The sequence below is a fragment of the Chiloscyllium plagiosum genome, unplaced genomic scaffold, assembly GCF_037043375.1.
Source record: "Chiloscyllium plagiosum isolate Xiang-an unplaced genomic scaffold, Cpla_swu_hap1 HiC_scaffold_20, whole genome shotgun sequence".
Classification (NCBI taxonomy): domain Eukaryota; kingdom Metazoa; phylum Chordata; class Chondrichthyes; order Orectolobiformes; family Hemiscylliidae; genus Chiloscyllium; species Chiloscyllium plagiosum.
Window position 1 is genome coordinate 29198494 of NW_028270158.1, and position 13463 is coordinate 29211956.

The window sequence follows — 13463 nt, forward strand, 5'->3', positions numbered from 1 at the left end:
CTATTCAGCCTCTCCCTATTGCTCAAAACCTCCAACCCCAACATCATCCATGTAAATCTTTTTTGAACCCTTGCAAGTTTCTCAGCAACTTTCCTACAGCAGGAAGACCAGAACATGGAAAATTACAGCATAACACAGGCCCTTTGGCCCTCGACGCTGCACCAACCTTTGGAACTAATCCGAAGCCCATCTAACACACACTGCTCCATCTTCATCCATACATCCATCCAACGACCATTCAAATGCCCCGAAAGTTGGCGAGTCCACTGTTGTTGCAGGCAATGCATTTCACCACTCCTGAGCAAAGAAACTACCCCCAACATCTGTCCCATATCTATCACCCCTCAATTTAAAGCTATGTCTCCTCGCGGTAGCCATCACCGCCCAAAGAAAAAGGCTCCCACCGTCCACCCCACCCAACCCTCTGACCATCCCATACATCTCAACCAAGTCACCTCTCAACCCTCCTCCCCCCCCCGAGAAAATAGCCTCAAGCCTCAAGTCCCTCAACCCCCTCCCCCCACCAAAGCTGCCACATCCCACATGGATGATGATGAGATAGTATAGGGGGACGAGCTGAGAGTAGTTCACATGTCAGTGCAACATCGAGGGCCAAAGAGCCTGTTCTGCCCTGTATAGTTCTAGTTCCATCCCTCCCACAATGCAGCGACTGTATGCAACAATCCCAAGTGTGGCTGCACCAGAGCCCCATACAGCTGCAGCACAACCTCATGGTTGTGAAACTCAATCCCTCTACCAATAAAAGCCAACACACCGTGTGCCTTCTTAACAATCCCATCAACCCAAGTGCCAACCCCCAGGGGTCCATGTACATAGACACAGAGATCCCCCTGCTCCTCCACACCACCAAGAATCCTACCACCAGCCCCAATACCCTGAATTCCTGTTGCTCCTTCCAAAGTGAATCACCCCACATGCCCTCAATTAAACCCCATCTGCCACCTAGCCCACATCCACAACTCCACTGACGTCATCCGCAAATCCATCAACCCACCCCTCCATAAAAATGACAAACAACCATGGACCCAAAACAGATCCCCGTAGTACACCACGAACTCCAGGATGAACACCCCCATCAGCCACAACCCTCTGCCTTCCCAGCCAATTTCTGATCCAAACTGCTGAATCACTCTCAATCCCATGCCTCCATATTCCCTGCAATAGTCTAGCATGGGGAACCCCACCAAATGCCCTACTGAAATCCACACACACCACATCAACCATCCCACCCTATCCACTTGCCTGGCCACCCCGTCAAAGAACCCAACAAGGCCTATGTGGCACAATCTAACCCCCCCCCCCCAACAAAACCATGTCGACCATCCCCAATCAACCTGCTCCAACACCTTACCCACAACCGAAGCAAGGTTCACTGATCTACAATTACCAAGGCCTGTTCCCCTCCAAACAAGGGAACAACACCCGCCACCCTCCAGTCCTCTGGCACCACTCCTGCAGACAACAACAACACAAAGAACAAAGCCAAAGGCCTGGCAATCTCCACCCCGGTTCCCCCCAAAGAATCGCAGGAAAAATCCAATTCAGCCCAGGGGTCCCACCCACCTGCACACCTTCCAGAATCACCAATGCCTCCTCCTTATGAACCTCAATCCCATCTAGTCAGTATTCTCCTCGACAACATTATCATTTTCCAGTGTGAGTACTGATGAAAAATATTCATTTTGTGCTTCCCTACCTCCTCTGACTCCATGCACAACTTCGCACCACTGTCCTTGATTGGCCCTAGTCTTTCTCTAATCATTCTTTTATTCCTGATATACGTATAGAAACCCTTAGGGTTTCCCTTGATCCTATCCACCAATGACTTGCCATGTAACCTCCGAGCTCTTCTCAACTCTTTCTTTAGGTCTTTCCTAGCTAACCTGTAACTCTCAAATGCCTTAGCTGAGCCTGCACACCTCATCCTAACATAAGCCTTCTTCTTCCAATTGATAAGAGATTCAACTTCCTTTGTAAACCACAGTTCCTGCAATCAACAACATCCCCCCTGTCTGACAGGTACATACTTATCAAGGACACGCAGTACTTGAATAAGATCCACATTTCAGTTGTGCTCATCCCCTGCAGATTTCTTCTCCACCCTATGCATCCTAAATCTTGCCTAATTGCATCGTAATTGCCTTTCCCCCAGCTATAACTGTTACCCTGCAATATATAGAAATCCCTTTCCATCACTAAAGTAAACATAACTGAATTGTGGTCACGATCACCAAAGTGCTCACTTTCCTTCAAATCCAACACCTGGCCGGGTTCATTACCCAGTATCAAATCTAATGAGGCCTGGCCCCTCGTTGGCCTGTCTACAGACTTTGTCAGAGCTGAAAATGTGTTGCTGGAAAAGCGCAGCAGGTCAGACAGCATCCAAGGAGCAGGAGAATCGACATTTCGGGCATAAGCCCTTCTTCAGGAATGAGGAAAGTGTGTCCAGCAGGCTAAGATAAAAGGTAGGGAGGAGGGACTTGGGGGAGGGGCATGGGAAATGTGATAGGTGGAAGGAGGTTAAGGTGAGGGTGATAGGCCGGAGTGGGGGTGGGGACGGAGAGGTCAGGAAGAAGATTGCAGGTTAGGAAGGTGGTGCTGAATTCGAGGGTTGGGACTGAGACAAGGTGGGGGGAGGGGAAATGAGGAAACTGGAGAAATCTGAGTTCATCCCTTGTGGTTGGAGGGTTCCTAGGCAGAAGATGAGGTGCTCTTCCTCCAGCCGTCGTGTTGCTATGGTCCGGCGATGGAGGAGTCCAAGGACCTGCATGTCCTTGGTGGAGTGGGAGGGGGAGTTGAAGTGTTGAGCCACAGGGTGGTTGGGTTGGTTGGTCCGGGTGTCCCAGAGGTGTTCTCTGAAATGTTCCGCAAGTAGGCGGCCTGTCTCCCCAATATAGAGGAGGCCACATCGGGTGCAGCGGATGCAGTAAACGATGTGTGTGGAGGTGCAGGTGAATTTGTGGCGGATATGGAAGGATCCCTTGGGGCCTTGGAGGGAATTAAGGAGGGAGATGTGGGCGCAAGTTTTGCATTTCTGCGGTTGCAGGGGAAGGTGCCGGGAGTGGAGGTTGGGTTGGTGGGGGGTGTGGACCTGACGAGGGAATCACGGAGGGAGTGGTCTTTTCGGAACGCTGATAGGGGAGGGGAGGGAAATATATCCCTGATGGTGGGGTCCGTTTGGAGGTGGCGGAAATGACGACGGATGATAAGATGTATATGGAGGTTGGTGGGGTGATAGGTGAGGACCAGTGGGGTTCTGTCCTGGTGGCAATTGGAGGGGCGGGGCTCAAGGGCGGAGGAGCGGGAAGTGGAGGAGATGCGGTGGAGAACATCGTCAATCACGTCTGGGGGCAAATTGCGGTCTTTGAAGAAGGAGGCCATCTGGGTTGTACGGTATTGGAACTGGTCCTCCTGGGAGCAGATGCGGCGGAGACGAAGGAATTGGGAATATGTGATGGAATGTTTACAGGGGGCAGGGTGGGAGGAGGTCCTGTACACCTCCATCCCCCATCACGAAGGACTCAAAGCCCTCCGCTTCTTCCTTTCCCGCTGTACCAACCGTACCCTTCCACTGACACCCTCCTTCGACTGACTGAACTGGTCCTCACCTTGAACAACCTCTCTTTCCAATCCTCCCACTTCCTCCAAACCAAAGGAGTAGCCATGGGCACCCACATGGGCCTCAGCTATGCCTGCCTTTTCCTAGGATATGTGGAACAGTCCATCTTCCGCAGCTACACTGGCACCACCCCCCACCTTTTCCTCCGCTACATCGATGACTGTATCGGCACTGCCTCGTGCTCCCACGAGGAGGTTGAACAGTTCATCCACTTTACCAACACCTTCCACCCCGACCTCAAATTTACCTGAACCGTCTCAGACTCCTCCCTCCCCTTCCTAGACCTCTCCATTTCTATCTCGGGCGACCGAATCAACACGGACATTTACTATAAACCAATCGACTCCCACAGCTACCTAGACTACACCTCCTCCCACCCTGCCCCCTGTAAAAACGCCATCCCATATTCCCAATTTCTTGGTCTCCGCCGCTTCTGCTCCCAGGAGGACCAGTTCCAATACCGTACAACCCAGATGGCCTCCGTCAAAGACCGCAATTTACCCCCAGACGTGATCGACGTTGCTCTCCACCGCATCTCCTCCACTTCCCGCTCCTCCGCCCTTGAGCCCCGCCCCTCCAAACGCCACCAGGACAGAACCCCACTGGTCCTCACCTACCACCCCACCAATCTCCATATACATCATATCATCCGTCGTCATTTCCGCCACCTCCAAATGGACCCCACGACCACGGATATATTTCCTTCCCCTCCCCTATCAGCGTTCCAAAAAGACCACTCCCTCCGTGACTCCCTCGTCAGGTCCACACCCTCCACCAACCCAACCTCCACTCCCGGCACCTTCCTCTGCAACCGCAAGAAATGCAAAACCTGCGCCCACACCTCCCCCCTTACTTCCCTCCAAGGCCTCAAGGGATCCTTCCATATCCGCCACAAATTCACCTGCACCTGCACACACATCATTTATTGCATCCGCTGCACCCAATGTGGCCTCCTCTATATTGGGGAGACAGGCCGCCTACTGCGGAACATTTCAGAGAATACTTCTGGGACACCCGGACTAACGAACCCAACCACCCGTGGCTCAACACTTCAACTCCCCCTCCCACTCCACCAAGGACATGCAGGTCCTTGGACTCCTCCATCACCAGCCCATAGCAACACGACGGCTGGAGGAAGAGCACCTCATCTTCCGCCTAGGAACCCTCCAACCACAAGGGATGAACTCAGATTTCTCCAGTTTCCTCATTTCCCCTCCCCCCGCCTTGTCTCACTCCCAACCCTCGAACTCAGCACCACCTTCCTAACCTGCAATCTTCTTCCTGACCTCTCCGCCCCCACCCCCACTCCGGCCTATCACCCTCACCTTAACCTCCTTCCACCTATAGCATTTCCAACGCCCCTCCCCCAAGTCCCTCCTCCCTACCTTTTATCTTAGCCTGCTTGGCACACCCTCCTCATTCATGAAGACGGGCTTATGCCCGAAATATCGATTCTCCTGCTCCTTGGATGCTGTCTGACCTGCTGCGCTTTTCCAGCAACACATTTTCAGCTCTGATCTCCAGCATCTGCAGTCCTCACTTTCTCCTACACACTTTGTCAGGAAACCCTCCTGAACAAAGACTGACCTCTCTAGAATGCAGTATTCCAATTCTGGCCCAACCATTGGCCTGCACAGCTGCAACATGACATCCCAACTCCCACACCCAATGCACTGACCAACAAAGGCAAGCATACCAAACACCCTCTCCGCCACCCAAGGTAGAGTAGGGTAGAGTAGCTTTTTGTCATTTCTACCATATGTACAAGTGGTACGTAAACATGAGACAGCGTTCCTCCAGGACTGAGGGTGCTACATGGACAGCACAAACTACACAATCATTCACGACATAAAGTGCATAAAAAGTGCAAAACATGCAAAAAAGTGTAACAGAAGAATGATAAATAATAGATATATTTCTAGCAGCAATTCAAAGTTGTGCAAAGAATTTCAGATCCGATCATACTGTGTTAAGGAGACTGAAGGCTTGGGGGAAGAAATTGTTGCACAGACTGGTTGTGAGAGACCGAATGCTCTGGTATCTTCTGCCAGACGGCAGGAGGGAGAAGAGTTTGATTGAGGGGTGTGTGGGGTCTTCCACAATGCTCTTCACCTTTCGGATGTAGCGTGTGGTGTAAATGTCTGTAATGGACATTTATATCGTTGTCGGGTCTTACAATCCGAGGTGGTGCAATTCCTGAACTAGGCAGGGATGCAGCAGCTCACAGCACTCTCAATGTACTTGCTGTAGAATGTGGTGAGGATGAGGGGGTAGAAGGTGAGCTTTCCTCAGCCTGTGCAGAAAATAGAGACACTGCTGGGCCTTCTTGGCTATGGAGCTGGTGTTGAGGGTCCAGGTGAGATTCTCCGCCAGGTGGACACCAAGATATTTGGTGCTCTTCACAATCTATACAGTGGAGCCGTCAATATCTAGCAGAGAGTGATTGCTCTGTGCCCTCCTGAAGTCAGCAACCATTTATTTCATCTTGTCCACATTCAGAGACAGCTTGTTGGCTCTGCACCAGTCTGTTAGCCAGTGCACCTCCTCTCTGTATGATGACTCATCATTCGTGCTGATGAGACCCATTACAGCCTTGTCATCAGTGAACTTGATGATGTGATTCGACCTGCGCATTGCTGCACGGTCGTGTGTCAGCATGGTGAACAGCAGCGGACTGAGCACACAGTCCTGGGGGGGCCCCTCCGTGCTCAGCATGATTGTGTTGGAGTTGCTGTTCCCAGTGGACTGACTGAGGTCTTCAAGTCAGCAAGTCCAGGATTTAGGCCCAGCAGACTCAGCTTTCCAATCAGGTGCTGAGGAATGATAATGGTAAATGCAGAACTGAAGTCTATGAACAGTAGTCTGATGAACGGGTTTTCTTTCTTCAGGTGGGTGAGGGTCCAATGGAGGCTGGTGGAAATGGCATCATCTGTTGAGCAGTTGGGTCGATACGTGAACTGCAGGGTGTCCAGTGGGGGAGTGGCAGCAAGGTCTTAATATGCCTCATCATGAATCTCTCGAAGCACTTCATGATGATGGGTGTAAGTGCAGCAGGGTGGTATTCATTGAACTATGAGCCTGCACCCCCAGGTCTTCCTGTGCAGCAACACTCCCCAAGATCCCACCACCGAGCGTACAAGTCCCACCATGATCCGCCCCACCAAAACACAACACCCCACATCCATCCAAACCAAACTCCATCTGCCACTCCTCAGCCCATCTGCTCAAGGTCCCGCCGCACCCCGAAAAAACCCTCCCCACCGCCCACACACCATCAATCTTGATGTCATCTGCAAACACACCAACCACCCCTCCCGTATTCCCATCCAAATAATCCATACAAATGTGGACTCAACATAGATTCCTGAAGCACATCGCTGGTCACAGGCATCCAGTCCAAAAAACAATCCGCCACCACCACCCTCTGTCTCTTACCTTCAAGCCAATTTTATATCCAAGTGGCTAGCTCTCCCTGGACTCGATGCAATCTGACCTTGCTAACTGGTCTACCAAGCAAAACCTTGTCAAATGCCTTGCTGATGTTCATTGACTTCTAATTTCAGAAGCTGCTGCCACACACAGACCTCAGAGATCCATGCAAAAAAAATAATAATTACAGGGAACATAGTTTATTGCATAGAGAGAGACAATTCAGACCACTGGTCAATACTTGCTCTCTGCAAATTTTATTTGTCCTAAAAAGAGGAAGAGAAATTAGCAAGAGGTTGTTGTCTATATTGGGACCAATGATGTAGATAAAAAGGAGAATGAGGTCTTGCAAGCTCAGTATGGGGAGCTAGGACATCCATTAAAAAATCTGAACTCCAAAGGTAATAATCTCAGGATTACTCTCAGTGCACTGTACTAGTGAGACAGGAAATAGGAGGATAGACCAGCTGAATGTTAGATGGAGGGATTGAATAGAGGTAGGGATTTAGATTCTTAAGGACTGGACTGATTCTGGGGAAGATGGGAATCTGTACAACCTCGATAGGTTGTACCACAGCAACACCAACACCAACATCCATTCAAGGAACATTCCCTAGTACTGTGGGGGAGGGTTTAAACTAGAGTGATAAGAAATTGGGAAGCAGAGCTGCGAGACAAGAGTCAGGGAAACACAAATGCATTTGAAGAGTTTTGATGACCCTTCTACATTTATTAGCAACTGAAAGAACAGAGCACAATATTCATCCTGTGCAGATGAAGCATTTATCTACATATCAGATTTCCTCACTTGAGTTTCCAATTTCAATAATTGTATTAAAATTTTTAGAGTTCACAAAATACAAAATAAAACACACTCAAACAAGAGCTATGTCAGTCATTATTCAGTGTTCTCCAACTATACTATATGAAAGGGTCTTTAGCAGATCTTATATTTCCTCATGGTTATGTTAATGCATGCACGTCAAAAGCTCAACAAAGGCTAATTTTCAGCCTTGATGATTTGCTGGACATCGTCAATAAACGTATGAATTTTAGTTAAATTAATGTACAAATTTATGTATTAGTATTTAAAAAATAAATGTTATTGATTTTACACATGAAGTTACAAGAGACTATAAGTAAATATTCATAAAAATTGGAATTCCAGAGGACCTATCATTGATCAATCCTCTGTTCATGTTAAACGATGACATTTGCCTTTACTGCCATCTAATGTTACTAAATGGTATCACATAGAATTATGACTAAAATTTCAGAACACAAGTAGATCCTCGTCTACTAAAACAGTTGCAGCCACACTCTGGTCACTAAGGCCAATGGCTAAATTCTTGACTATGATCTGCAGTGTAAGTAGCATGAATACTGATTTATAACCAGCCAAAAGAACCAGAAAACTGTATGAAGAATAGCTTTCGAACTTAGTCACATGATCAAAGTATGTGTGTAAGAACTCTTGTTCTTGGCATTTATTAATAACCTATGTATACAATCTCAGTCCATGGCAGATGACACCAAAGGGTTGGAGATGATGGTGATGGTTCAAAGGAAGTTCACATTTTATAAAATTCTTGGTCAGCCTGTAGCTACTCCCAGCAAGAGACAATATGTAACACTCCTCTGTTTTGTGCCATCCTCACATATCCACTACAGCCATTTTCTGACATTTGGCTTCCAACTATGCCTTGGTCAACCCCTCTTTTTACTGCCCTCTACTTTGCCCTTTTAAAGAGATCATGGTAGCTTTTTGATTTTGATTACATGGCAGAGATATGAGCATTTTCTTTTATGGAATTCTGTTTTGCTCTTGCAGTTTCAAGAACTTCTTCATTTGTTTTAGGATTTATATCTGAATTTTTAAAAAATGGCTTAGTGTCCACATTTCAAAGGCTTCAATTTTCTTCCACAAATCTTTTATTTATTTATTGTCCAGGGTCTGGGCAGCCTGCCAGTAATGTCACTGGGCAAGCAATCCAGAGACACTGGCTAATACTCTGGGATAACTGTTCAAGTCCCACTAAGGGAGCTGAATTTAAATGCAATCCTTAACTCTGAATATAAAGCTTATATTACTCTCAGTTAGGTGACCATGAAACTGTTGTTGTAAAAGCCAATCTGTTTCACTCATGTCCTTCAGGAAGGGAAATCTCCCATCATTACCTGGTCTGGCCTGGTTTCAATATCGCTGCAGTCTGTAGCGATTGGGACCAGCTTGACCTTCTTAAGTACAAGGTTCTCGATCGGGGTTGTTAACCTGGGCCAATCAGGAAAGCCCTGGCTGACCAATATAATCAGGAGAAGCATGTGGTAGTGTGGCTAAGCAATCTAAGGCACTTGATTCAAGTTCTAGTCGCAGTTGAGGCATGGGTTTGATTCCCGCTGCTGTCAATGACTGTCTCTTTGCAACTCAATGTCTTTGGTTTGTCTTAAGGGACTGACTCTGAGGTGGGCTGGCCACCGTACTGTGCATATGTAAATAAAGGGTGACTTGGTGACAGGAAAAAAACTATATAACCAGGAGATTAGAATCTCCTCAGTTGAAGATAGACTCTGAGCTGGCTGGGCACTAGTAATTAAAGGGTGACAGGAGTTGGCCTCTGTGCAGTTATTTCATACACAAATATGGCTGAACTTTAAATATCATCTGAAGTGATCTAGTAATCCACTTAGATTAGATTACATTACATTACAGCGTGGAAACAGGTCCTTCAGCCCAACAAGTCCATACCGACCCACCGAAGCGCAACCCACTCATACCCCTGCATTTACCCCTTACCTAACACTACGGTCAATTTAGCATGGCCAATTCACCTAACCTGCACATCTTTGGACTGTAGGAGGAAACCGGAGCACCCGGAGGAAACTCACGCAGACACGGGGAGAACGTGCAAACTCCACACAGTCAGTCGCCTGAGGTGGGAATTGAACCCGGGTCTCAGGCGCTGTGAGGCAGCAGTGCCACCGTGCCGCCCACTTAGTAGCAAACCACTAGGAAAAAGCTGAAAGGAATGAAAATAGACAGACCACTCCAAATCAAGCTGCGCACTAGAATCAGCAATTGAACACCCTACCAGGTCTGCAAAGTACACCTTTACTAACATTTCAGATGAACTTGGGCCAAATTTGAGAGAGGAGACAGTGAGGGCTGGAGATCAGAGTTGAGAGTGTGCTGCTGGAAAGGCACAGCAGGTCAGGCAGCTTCCGAAGAGCAGGAAAATCAACCTTTCGGGCTGGAGACCTTCATCAGGAATCTTTCGGCTCCTGCCCGAAATGTCGATTTTCCTGCTCCTCGGATGCTGCCTGACCTGCTGTGCTTTTCCAGTAACACACTCCAAATTTCAGAGAGCTGTCCCACAGACTAATCAAGCAACAGCCTGCCAAACCCCATTTCTATTACCTAGAAGGACAAAGACAATGAATGCAATGGAACACCACCAACTATAAGTTCCCCTCCAAGCTTTTCAACCCTTGCCATTCCTTCACTGTCAGTGGATCAAAATGCTAGAATACCTTTCCTAACTGCACAATGGGTGCATCTACCGCAAACAGACTGCTGTAGTCCATGAAGGGGTTCAGCAGCTTCTCAAGAACAATTAGGAATAAGCAATAAATGATAGCCTAGCCAGCAACTCCCACATCCCTTGAAAGAATTTAGAAAAGGAAAGCATTCCATGGCACTTTGTGATGAATCATAGAATGCTTGAATAGTTACAGCATGGGAATGTATTTGAACTGTCATTCCATGCCTGCTACCTCAGTTCTACACAGTTAATCTCAATCTCCTGCACTTTATTTGTATCCTCATTGATGCATCCTTTTTAGATAATTTGTCATTTGAACATCTTGATTGAATCTGCCTCTATTGCATGGTAAGGTAATGCATTCCAAATACTACCACTCACTAAATTAAGAAGTTTTCCTCCGTGCTGTTGTTGCTTCTTTTGTCGATTACCTCAAATCAGTGTCCTCTACTTCTCAACTCTTTTGCTAATAAAGATGATTTTAAATATGTCTATGAAACCCATCTCACTTTTCTCATGTATAAAGAAAACATCCAGCTTCATCAATTTATCCATGTAACTGAAGTTTCTCAAACCCGAAATCATTCTGGTAAATGTTTTCAACACTCTCTCGAATGCCTTTACATCTCTTCTATATATAAGAGATCCAGCATTAGAGGTAGTATATAAGGAATCCCCAGTTTACAAACTTTCAACTTATGAACTTTTACGAACAAGATCCCATACATTAGTGTATTAATATTAACTTTAAAGATACCACAGAACGGAACACAACACTTTTGTTGATGTGAAACCAGTGTTTTATAAATACTTACTCTAACTTTCTTGCTTTTCATTCTATGTCTTCATTTATAAAGCACAGGTTCCCAAATGACTTTTTAATTGCTTTCTGTGTGCGCCCGGCTATATTCAACAAATTTTGCAAGTACACCACAGGCCCCTATGCTTCTTCTCTGCTACAGAATTGTATCTTTGGGGGTTTTTTTAATATTGCTTCTCCTCATTCATTCTAATGTGTCCCTTTACACTTCTCTGTGTTAAATTTCCTCGACCAAACATCACCATTGCACCTGCCTGTCCATACCCACTTGAGGTTTATCACACAGTTTACAATATGTCCAAGTTTTTGTTATCTGCAAAGTTTGAAATTGTGACTTACACATCCTTGGCTCATATAAGTCAAGAAAAGCAATGGCACTAATAGCAACCCTTGAGGAATCTTACTCTATATCTCTACTCTGTCCAAATAAAAAAATGCACCACTAATCATTTTTTTCCAGTCACTCAACCAACGTTATGATGTTGCTGTCCTTTCCTGCAATTGGCTCCAGCTTTGCTGACATGCATGTTAAGTGGCACTTATTCAATACTCTTTGAAAATCCATGTGCACCACATTACCCGCATAGACATTTTGTTGGATTAAACTGTAGATAATAAGCTTATCCTTACAATATACCATCTTTTGAATAATTATTTAAACACTTGCAATTCTCCAGTCCTCTGGCAGGATTCTTGTATCTTAAGAGGACTGGAAGATTATGGCAAGTACACCTGCAATTTCAACTCTTTTTCTTAGGCTTTCGGATTCATCTCATTTCCACTCTGATGAATATAATCAGTCTATTCATATATCCTCCATATCAATTTTAAATCTTTCTTGTGTATTCATTACCTGCTTTTTTTTCTGGACAGTGCCTACTTCCTTGATAAAGAGATGTGGTAATAACTCATTTATTTCCTCAACCATGCCCTTTGCCTCAATGCATAAATCTCCTTTTTTTTGGTCCCTATTTGGCCCTCCCCTCCTTTTATCAAACTTTTACTATTTGACTTTACAGGCAGACCCCAGCTTGAAAATGTTTGTAAGTCAATTTGTATCCAAATCAGAACATAATGCAGGACAATATAAAGTAGCTGGTCATTAGTACGAGGAAACGTTAGCTTGTCAAATCTCCAAAGTTAATATTAATGCAGCCATGTATGGGATCTTACTCGTAAGTAAGAAAGTTCATCAGTTGAAGGTTTGTAAATTGGGGATCCTTTGCATATTATCTCCAATGCTGGATACTAGATTGTTTTCATATATTCTGTCTTTTCATCTGTATTTCTTATATACAGCCTGGATTTCACTTGTATTATAAACCTGACATATGTGAGAAGGAGTTAGTTAACTGGTTATTCAATTGCTTAGACAGCGAGAGTATAGATCAGATTAACCCCAGTGGCATGGAATTCACTCTCCATTCCAGTTGAGGTACACTCAATCGACATGACCTGTGTGATGGCTACTCTCTCATACATTAAAAAACATTTAGGAACTGACAATTAGACTGCTCAGACTGCTAGGGATCTTGACAGCACACAAACCGACAGCTACATTCAGACAACAGCTCACTAGTATAAAGGACCCGATATGCACCGTGTGCAGGACAAATGTAATTTCCAAAATCCCATGCAGTGACTGCACAAAGCACTATATAGGACAAACAGGCAGACAGCCAGCGACCTGCATCCATGAACACAGCTAGCAACTAAGCAACAGGACCAACTCTCCCTGGTATCTATACACACGGACAACAAGAACCTTTAGTCTGACTGGGGCAACACAACGATACTAGGATAGGCTAAACAAAGAACAGCAAGGGAATTCCTGGAAGCATGGTACTCATCCTCAGACTCCATCAACAAACACAATGACCTGGACTCAATATACAAACCGCTGCAATGGAAAAACCAGAACTAGCACAGTTCAAACAGAACCAGATAAATTCAAAGCAGAACAGTACAGTAGTGTTTCACAGGAGGCAATATAGCACTGATGATGTCACCTAGAAAGGGACGAAACATCTACCAA